Genomic DNA, 9,389 nt, shown 5'->3' on the forward strand with positions numbered 1-9,389 from the left:
CCTACCACGCTCTGCTCAGGGGAGGGCTCTGTGCTCCTTTGTTGAGCATGAGTGCTTTGGGCATGCCCGCTATGCTCGCCTTTAGGTGCAACACTATGGCGTGGAGCTTTCAGCCACTTATGGCGAACGGCTATGCTCTTATGAGGCACTGTGTTCACTTGCCTGAGCAATACATGAATACGTTGTGGAGGTCTGAGTCACTCCCGCCTGTCGGATTTTCCTTATTGTGGCAGAGTCATACCGACACCACGCACCTTTCTTCACCAAGGCTTGAGCCCAAGAGATCGACAAAGGCTCTTAATGGGCATGCCCTTTACAGCGCATCTGCTGTCTTCCTCTTTCTTATGCAGCACTGGACTATTTTCTGATATCAGCTGTATTGTATAACATTTTTCTTCTGTCTTTTTCTTTTCTGTTTTCTTTTCCTTTTAAATCAGTCATTTGGTATGTACTAATGTACTTACTATTACTTTTCTTTTCTCTGTTCACCTCTTTGTGGCCAATTTTTATGTATACATTTATCCGCATTTTCCATTTTCATGTTACCTTAATTATTTTCCATAGACCGGTATATTATATTTTCAGATTTCAGAATTCAGTTTTTTTCTTTCTTGTGTGTACGTAATGTACAGCTTTCTCCCAACCGATTCGGACAAACTTTTATTCTATAATTTCATAGTAATGAACGTCTTCTCAAGCTGTCAAAGATTTATGCGTGCTGTTTTGTGTTTCTTTGTGCCTCCATTAGTTTCGTATTCGCGACGTTTTTCATTACTATTTTTTCTCATTTAAGTGCAGACTTTGGTAACCGCTTTATATACATATATTAATTTTTTCTAGGCTGAAGTGTGTTTCGCATATTCACTTTAAAGTTATATTTTTTGCGAATTGGCTAATCCTTAATGCACAATTTTTATATTTCTGTTCTCTCTTCTTTTGTAGTTTCTGGCTACCCACGGGCATTTTCTTCTCTGCTTCCTTCTTTCCTGGACTTCTTTATCTTTTTGTGCTTTTCTTTCGCTTTTTCTTTTTTCTTTATCCTTTTTCCATTTCATATATCTATCTACTGTAACTAGGCAGTTGTGATCTTTGTTTCCTTTTGTATCTTTAATGTACATTTTTTACATTTTTATGTTTGTTTGTTTTTTTTTCATCTAAATTATTTTTTTTTTATTTTGGGCGTTTAGCTCCTTTTCTTTTATGTTAAATTGGATTAAGCATGGCAAAGCTTTTCTGGTCCGGGCTCCATCTCTCTTTCTTTTACATTTTTTTTTCGTCATGATCTGAGAGGAATAATAAAAGGTAAAAAAGGTAAAGGTATAGCGACCGCTTCGACACCCAGCGATGTTTTTCAACAGGCTATTGACGTAGATCTTCCACTCACGCAAAGTGATCAACTCACTGCCCTCCTACAGAGCTTCACTTCTTCCTTCGACCTTCCTCACACTGCTCTGGTCGCACGTCTGTCTTTACGCAAAAATTCGACACTGGTTTAACTGTACCTTTGCGACAGCATCCTCCTTATCACGTGTCGGCCTCTGAGCACCAAGTCATTGCTGATAACATGGACGACATGCTACGCCGGGGCATCATACAGCCATCTGACAGTCCATGGGCTTCTCCAGTTGTTTTGATCACTAAAAAGATGGTTCTATTCGGTTCTGCTTCGATTACCGTATGCTAAACAAGATCACGCGCAAAGACGTCTATCCCCTGCCACGAATGGATGACTCCTTGAACTGTTTATAGGAAGCCGAGTATTTCTCCTCTTTGGATTTGCGCTCTGGTTACTGGCAGGCAACGATAGCTGATGATTACCGCTCACAAACTGTCTTTATAACACGAAATGGCTTATACGAGTTCAACGTTATGCCCTTTGGCCTTTGCAATGCCCCAGCTACTTTCGAGCGCCTGATGGACACTGTTCGCGGTCTCAAGTGGCAGACCTGTCTTTGTTATCTGGATGACATAGTAGTTTTTTCTACCGACTTTTCTTCTCACTTTCTCCGCTTAAAGCATGTCCTCACGTGTCTCGCCGATGCTGGGCTTCAGTTGAATTTGAAGAAGTGCCACTTTGCCGCTCGAAACCTCACAATTTTAGGCCACGTAATCTCTAAGGACTGCATTCTTCCTGACCCCACCAAACTTCGCGCAGTTGCAGAGTTTCCGAAGCCAACCTCCCTGAAGCAGCTCCGGAGCTTTCTCGGCTTCTGCTCCTTCTTTTGAAATTTCATCTTGAACTTCGCCTCTACCATCGCTGCTCTGAGCAAGCTCCGTGCTAGCAGCTCCGATCTTTCCGCCTGAACTCCAGCTGGCGATAAAGCCTCCGACACTTTACGCCGCCTTTTGGTTTCGCCTCCCATTCTACGCCACTTTGATCCGACTGCGCCTACGGAGGTCCACACTGATGCCAAGGGTATTGGGCTTGGTGCCGTCCTAACCGAAAGTAAGCCTGGTTACAGTGAGTATGTTGTTTCATATGCCAGCCGAACATTGACGAAAGCAGAATATAATTATTCTGTCACAGAAAGGGAATGTTTGGCCATTATTTGGGTCATCGGAAAATTTCGTCCTTATGTGTATGGCCGACCGTTTACGTTGTGACCGATCACCACGCTTTGTGCTAGCTTGCCTCTCTGAAAGACCCATCCAGTCGCCGTGCTGGCTGGGCTCTCCGTCTACAGGAGTATGACATCCATGACATTTATCGATCAGGCCTGAAGCATATGGACGCTGATGCTCTTTCCCGCTAGCCATTACCTGGTGATACCTCATCTGACCACATCTGTGCTTACGATTAATCGACTCTTGCCACTATCGACATGGCTACCAAGCAGCGGAATGACCCCTGGATTAATGCACTTTTGAATTTTCTCTCAAGTCCTATTCCCGGTCATTCATTCAAAGCGCTCGTCCGGCAAGCCCACCAATTCTTCATTCGTGACGGTCTTCTCTAACGCCGCAATTATTTGCTTGATGAACGGAAGTGGCTTCTAGTCATCCCGCGTCATCTCCGTGCCGGCATTTGTGCTGCGGGCCATGGTGATCCACAATGTGCTCACTGTGGCGTATTGAAAACCTACAAGCGCTAACGCCTGCGATTTTACTGGCGTGGAATGTACCCCTTTTTGCAACATTTCGTGCGCACTTGTGGATCTTGTCAACGCCGAAAAACTCCTCAGAAGTCCCCTGTTTCGTTGCAGCCGTTACCTTGTCCTGCTCGTCCGTGTGATCGCGTTGGCATAGATCTCTATAGCTTTCTTCCTACTACTACTGCTGGAAACCGGTGAATTATCGTGGCAGTAGACCATCTTACTCGCTACACTGAAACATCACTGTTACCCTCTGCCTCCGCAAGAGACGTTGCTTTGTTCCTTCTCAACAACTTTATTCGTCGCCACGGGACTCCGGAGGAACTGCTCTCTGACCGCGGACTCCTTTTCTTGTCCGACGCTCTCGAGGCCCTACTGAAAGAATGTCGCATCATTCATCGCACCGCTGCTGCAATTACCTCCCTGACAGAACCCGTCAACCGTACTCTGAGTGACATGCTGGCCATGCACGTTAACGACGCTCATTCCAACTGGGACCAGGTTCTTCCCTTCGTAACCTGCGCGTACAACACTGCGATACAGACCACCACTGGATTCTCTCCCTTCCTTCTTCTTTACGGGCGCGAGCCAACCTGCACAATGGACGCGCTTTTTCTTTACCACCCTAATGTTTCTGAATCGACGCCACTCTCAGATGCCGCCCAGTACGCAGAAGAAAGCCGTTAGCTCGCTCGTTCGCTTTCAAAGGAAAACCAGTGGCAACAAAAACACCATCGTGACACTGGCGAGGCGCCTTCATATGCACCCAACTCCCTGGTGTGGCTCTGGGTTCCTGCTACAAGCGCCGGCCTTTCAAAGAAGCTTCTTGCTTGGTATCACGGTCCATACCGAGTCCTTCAAAAAACATCTGTCAACTACGTAGTTGAGCCCGTTACGCCATCTGCGGATTTACTTCGCCGTGGACGCGAAATAGTTCATGTGGACCGAATCAAGCCCTAGCTACTAAGATCCGTATGTCTTTTCGGCTCCATGGATTGGCAGCATGGCTCCTTCTCTCCCCAGGGGAATATTGTAGTGTGGTAATCTTCATCGTTATAGCCACTGATATGCGTCGCGTGCTGGCGCTCTCAAGAACGAAGAAGTTGGTCATTGTCTTTTTGATTCGCTACGCCTGACGCCCCGCTGCGAGTTCATCCCGTGCACCTGGATCCATCTGCGTCGACTGAATAAACACACCCCTGCAATATATATATATATATATATATATATATATATATATATATATATATATATATATATATATACATATATATATATATATATCAATGACAGAACAAATAATATAGGGTGCAAACTAAACTTTTTGTGGATGGTGCGTAATATACAACCAAATTAAAAGCCATAACGGCCATCTCATTTTTTCCGAACACCTCAGCATGTTATCTAAGTGGTGCTTCCTCGGTCAAATAAATATAATTACTAATATATTAGTAGCAATGACAATCACAAAAAAAAACAATCCTCTCACTTCACCTACAGCGTTAACGGCACACCACGCTTAAAGGTTTATCAGCATAAATGCTTAGGAATAACACTGATATGAATTATTAATTGGGAGGCGCACATAAATAATTTAGAACTGCAGCACTATAAAAAGTGTTGTATCTAATTAGATGCCTGAGGACGACCCAAATGAATATTAAGCTTTTGCCGTATTAAATGTTTGCAAGACCAAATTTAGAATATGCTAACACAATTTAGTTTCCTTATACAGCAAGTAACATAGGTAAACTCGAAGGCGTGCAAAGAAAAGCAGCAAGGTTTATTCACAGCAAATACCGCCGCACCAGACTCACCCTCATTTCTCTTAGCTCGTTCAGATCTAAACACATTATCGACTAGAGCAAAAAAGCTGGAGTAAAATTTAATTTTCCAAATACTTCACAGCCAGTACTTAGTTGATACTACTGTGTACATACCTTATTCGCTGTCTAAAACAACACGGCATTGACATGAGCACGGGCTGAGGTAATATTCTTTTTCTAACGACGCATTCAGGTAGTTCTTCTTTTCTCGGGGGATAAGATAATGAAATCAACTAAGCTCATCTCTAAAAAACACAAATTCATTGTTACTGTTCGTATCCGACCTGAAATAATCACAAGAGGTGATTAATGCTTCTTATTTTTATTCCCGGTTTCTTCTTTACACAACACTGACCAAGCGTAGGGATAATATTGTGCTCTCCGATTATTGTAGCACTCTGCTGAAAGTTTTGTCGTCGCTGCTTTATGAAATGTCGCCATGCTTCTGTATACTTGCATTCTTTGTGTACTTGAAACTGCTGTCTTGACTGGTTTGCTGCTTTCATTCTTTGTTATGTATGCATGTAATGTACGTATACATTACATGTATGCTTTTACCCGTCTGCTAGGCTCGCGGTTGAGAGCGGCAGTATTGTAAATATATATATTGTCACGTAGCCGTTTAGGCCCGTAACCAGAAGGTGGGTTTTAATAGGGGGTTGACCTAGAGCATTCTTTGTGTACTTGAAACTGCTGTCTTGACTGGTTTGCTGCTTTCATTATTTGTTATGTATGCATGTAATGTACGTATACATTACATGTATGCTTGTGCCCGTCTGTTAGGCTCGCGGTTGAGAGCGGGAGTATTGTAAATATATATATTGCCACGTAGCCGTTTAGGCCCGTAACCAGAAGGTGGGGTTTAATAGAGGGTTGACCTAGCAAGCACAGAAGGGCAGGTCCGGAGAGCACTGAGTGGCAGCAGCCGACTTCAGCTTCTTCTCGAACGCCACGGGGCCACTTCTTCGAGCCCGCGCACGGGACTCTCGATGAGCAGCTGCCTAGCGCCTGATGTTGCACATGCTACATTATCCCCCTCTGTAAAAAAAAATGTCAACTTGATGAATTCGAAAGCAGAGAGAAAAAAATAAAGCAAGAAACATGCGTTAAGGCGGTGCGCTAATTTTCTCGCGAAAAGTACGGCTTCATGCGCACCACATGGACAACCTCGGATTTCTGGTGATTAGTAGAAGAAAAGCCGTCCGGAAGCACTGCGTACGTGACGTCGCTCAGCTGACGGAGCACTTTGTATGGGCCAAAGTACTGCTTCAGAAGTTTTTCGGATAGTCCCCGACGTCGGATAGGAGTCCAGAGCCACACTCTGTCGCACGGTTCGAAAGTCACTACACGGTGGCGGTGATCGTAACGCTGCGCGTCTCGGCCTTGCTGGTTCCGGATTCGTGCCCCCGCCAGCTGTCGCGCTTCTTCCGCGCCTTGAGTGAACTCCTCGGCGCCAACTTCGAGGTCACGGCCGTCGTGGGGCAACATGGCTCCGAGCATTGTCGAAACTTCGCGACCATACAATAAGAAGAACGGCGTCATTTGCGTTGTTTCCTGCTGTGCCGTTTTGTACGCAAACGTGACGTACGGGAAAACGTCATCCCAAGACCGATGTTCAACATCCACGTACATGGCCATCATGTCGGCGAGAGTTTTGTTGAGACGTTCTGTCAAGCCATTAGTTTGTGGATGGTAGGCGGTTGACCTGCGATGGGTAGTGCCGCTTAGCTGCATGACAGATTCCAGTAGCTTGGCAGTGAAAGCAGTGCCTCGGTGGTCCGTTATTATAACTGTCGGGGCGCGTGCCTCAGGACTATACGTTCGATGAAAAATTTCGCTTCCTCGATTGCCGTACCACGCTGGATGGCCTTCGTTTCAGCGTAACGCGTGAGGTAATCTGTAGCGACAATTATCCACCTGTTGCCGGAATCAGAAATTGGAAAAGGACCCAACAGATTCATGCCAACTTGTTCGAATGGGTTTCTTGCCACTTGAACAGGATGTAGTAAACCGGCCGGTTTCACAGGCAGTTTTTTCCGTCGCTGGCAATCATGGCATGTTCTCACGTAATGTCTTACTGCGGCCGCTAGGTTTGGCCAATTCGGGCCAGAGTTCGAGCATACCCGAGGTGACCCGCGGTGGGCTCGTCATGACATGCCTGCCGAAAAGACTCTGGTACGACGAGGAGAAAATCTCTTCCCGTCGGAGCGAAGTTGATCTTGTATAAAACATTGCTTCGCATGCAAAACGACGAATGCGTTCTAGAGAAGAGATGGGGAACCTGTGTAGTGCGCGCTTCTAGAAAATCGATAAGTGGTGCGAGAGCCGTATCGTTACGTTGCTGCTGCGAAACAGTCAGCGCGTCGACGGCTGCGATAAGGGGGAAGTCTGCTTCTTCGTCTTCCCGCGCAGCCTCGACAGGTGAACGGGACAAGCAGCGTCGTTGTGCTGACGTCCAGACTTATACACGATGGTCATGTCAAACCCCTGTAGCCGTAAGCTCCATCGTGCAAGGCGTCCGGAGGGGTCTCGCAAGTTCGTTAACCAGCACAGAGAGTGGTGGTCACTCACAACCCCGAAAGTGCCAGCCATAAAGATAGGGTCGAAATTTCATCACCGCCCATACAACAGCCAGACATTCTTTTTCGGCGGTGGAATAGTTCGATTCGGCACGTGACAAAGTCTGGCTGGCGTATGCGATAACTCGCTCGGCACGGTCTTGCCACTCGACGAGTACAGCGCCTTACCCACGTTGCTGGCATCTGTGTGGACCAGAGTCTCGGCATTCGCATTGAAATGGGCAAGCACAGGTGTTGTCTGCAAGTGGTGCCGAAACTCGTCGAATGCCTTTTGTTGATCGTCCGTCCAGGTGAAGGTGACATCATCCCGGGTGAGACGTGTCAACGGAGCGGCAATGCGTGAAAAGTTTTCAATAAACCGGCGGTAATAGGCGCAGAGGCCCAAGAAACGGCGAGCTGTCTTCTTGTTACATGGAGTAGGGAATTTGGTGACAGCAGTTGTTTTAGCGGGATCGGGACGAACTCCTCGATGGCAGACGACGTGGCCTAAGAACAGGAGCTCTTCATAGCCAAAGTGACACTTTTGTGGTTTCAACGTGAGGCCGGCAGATCTGATAGCCCGTAGCACAGCGGAGAGACGTTGGAGGTGTTCCTCGAACGATGGTGAAAACACTACAACGTCGTCCAGGTAGACTGGACACATGTGCCATTTAAGACCAGATAGAACTGCGTCCATCATTCGCTGAAATATCGCTGGAGCGGAGCACAATCCGAAAGGTACAACTTTGAATTCATAAAGTCCATCGGGCGTAACAAACGCTGGCTTCTCGCGATCACGTTCATCGACTTCGATCTGCCAGTAACCGCTTTTAAGATCAAGCGATGAAAAGTAACGCGCGTGGCGCAGCCGGTCTAATGAGTCATCAATGCGTGGCAGCGGGTAGACGTCTCTTTTTTTGACCTGATTGAGCATACGGTAGTCCACACAGAATCTTCAACTTCCGTCTTTCTTCTTAACGAGGACAACAGGCGAAGCCCAGGGACTCCTCGATGGCTGTATGACACCGTCTTTTAACATCTCGTCTACCTGTGAGCAATGACCTCGCGTCCCGCGGTGACACTCGGTAGGGGTTCTGTCGGACTGGTCGGGTGCGGTCGTCGGTTATTATGCGGTGCTTGGTCAAGGGCGTCTGTTTAACCGCGGAGGCGGATGAGAAGCAGTCTTGGAACTGAAAAAGTAGCCCGACGAGTTTGTCCTTCTCTGCCGGTGATAGAGCGGGATTCACATCAGGGTCAAAGTAGGGCGTTTGACTGGCAGACGTGTTGATCTCAAGAACAAATCAGTCGTGGGCTGCTTCTGTGACACCTTCAAAGTAAGCTACCGTGGTGCCTTTAGCGATGCGTTGCCGATCGTTCCCGAAGTTCGTAATCAGCAAGTGAGCTAGACCATTAGTCAGATGAACTATACCGCGTGCAACAGACTCCATGCTGTAACAGAAGCTCTGTGTTCTATTCGGCAACGCCGGCAGCACAGGTCTGGTCGTCGCACCTGACTGTGACGAGAGCAGACGAACGTGGCGGCATGGATACATCCGCGTCAACGATGCGTAAAGGTGCGTGGCGTCGTTCGGAGTCAGCGGTCAGGGTGGCAGGCGTCAAAAAAGTTACAGTACGGCGAGGAACATTAATAAAGGCCCCATGCTCACGTAAAACGCCCATGCCGAGTATGAGATCCTTGCAGCAGTGTCGCAGGATAACAATAAAGGCGATCGTTACTCGGATATTGCATCGTCCGATCGGCGTCAAAAGGTGACCGCAAGCAGTACGAATTTGCGGCCCCAGCCATTCTGTTTTCACCTTAGAGAGCCGATCTGCGAAATGCTTGCTTATTATTGAGAAGTCTGATCCGGTGTCTAACAAAGCGGTTACTGGGTGTCCGTCGACGAGAACGG

This window comes from Amblyomma maculatum, chromosome 4, assembly GCF_055883805.1.
Source record: "Amblyomma maculatum isolate TAMU_Amacu chromosome 4, ASM5588380v1, whole genome shotgun sequence".
In the NCBI taxonomy this organism is placed as follows: domain Eukaryota; kingdom Metazoa; phylum Arthropoda; class Arachnida; order Ixodida; family Ixodidae; genus Amblyomma; species Amblyomma maculatum.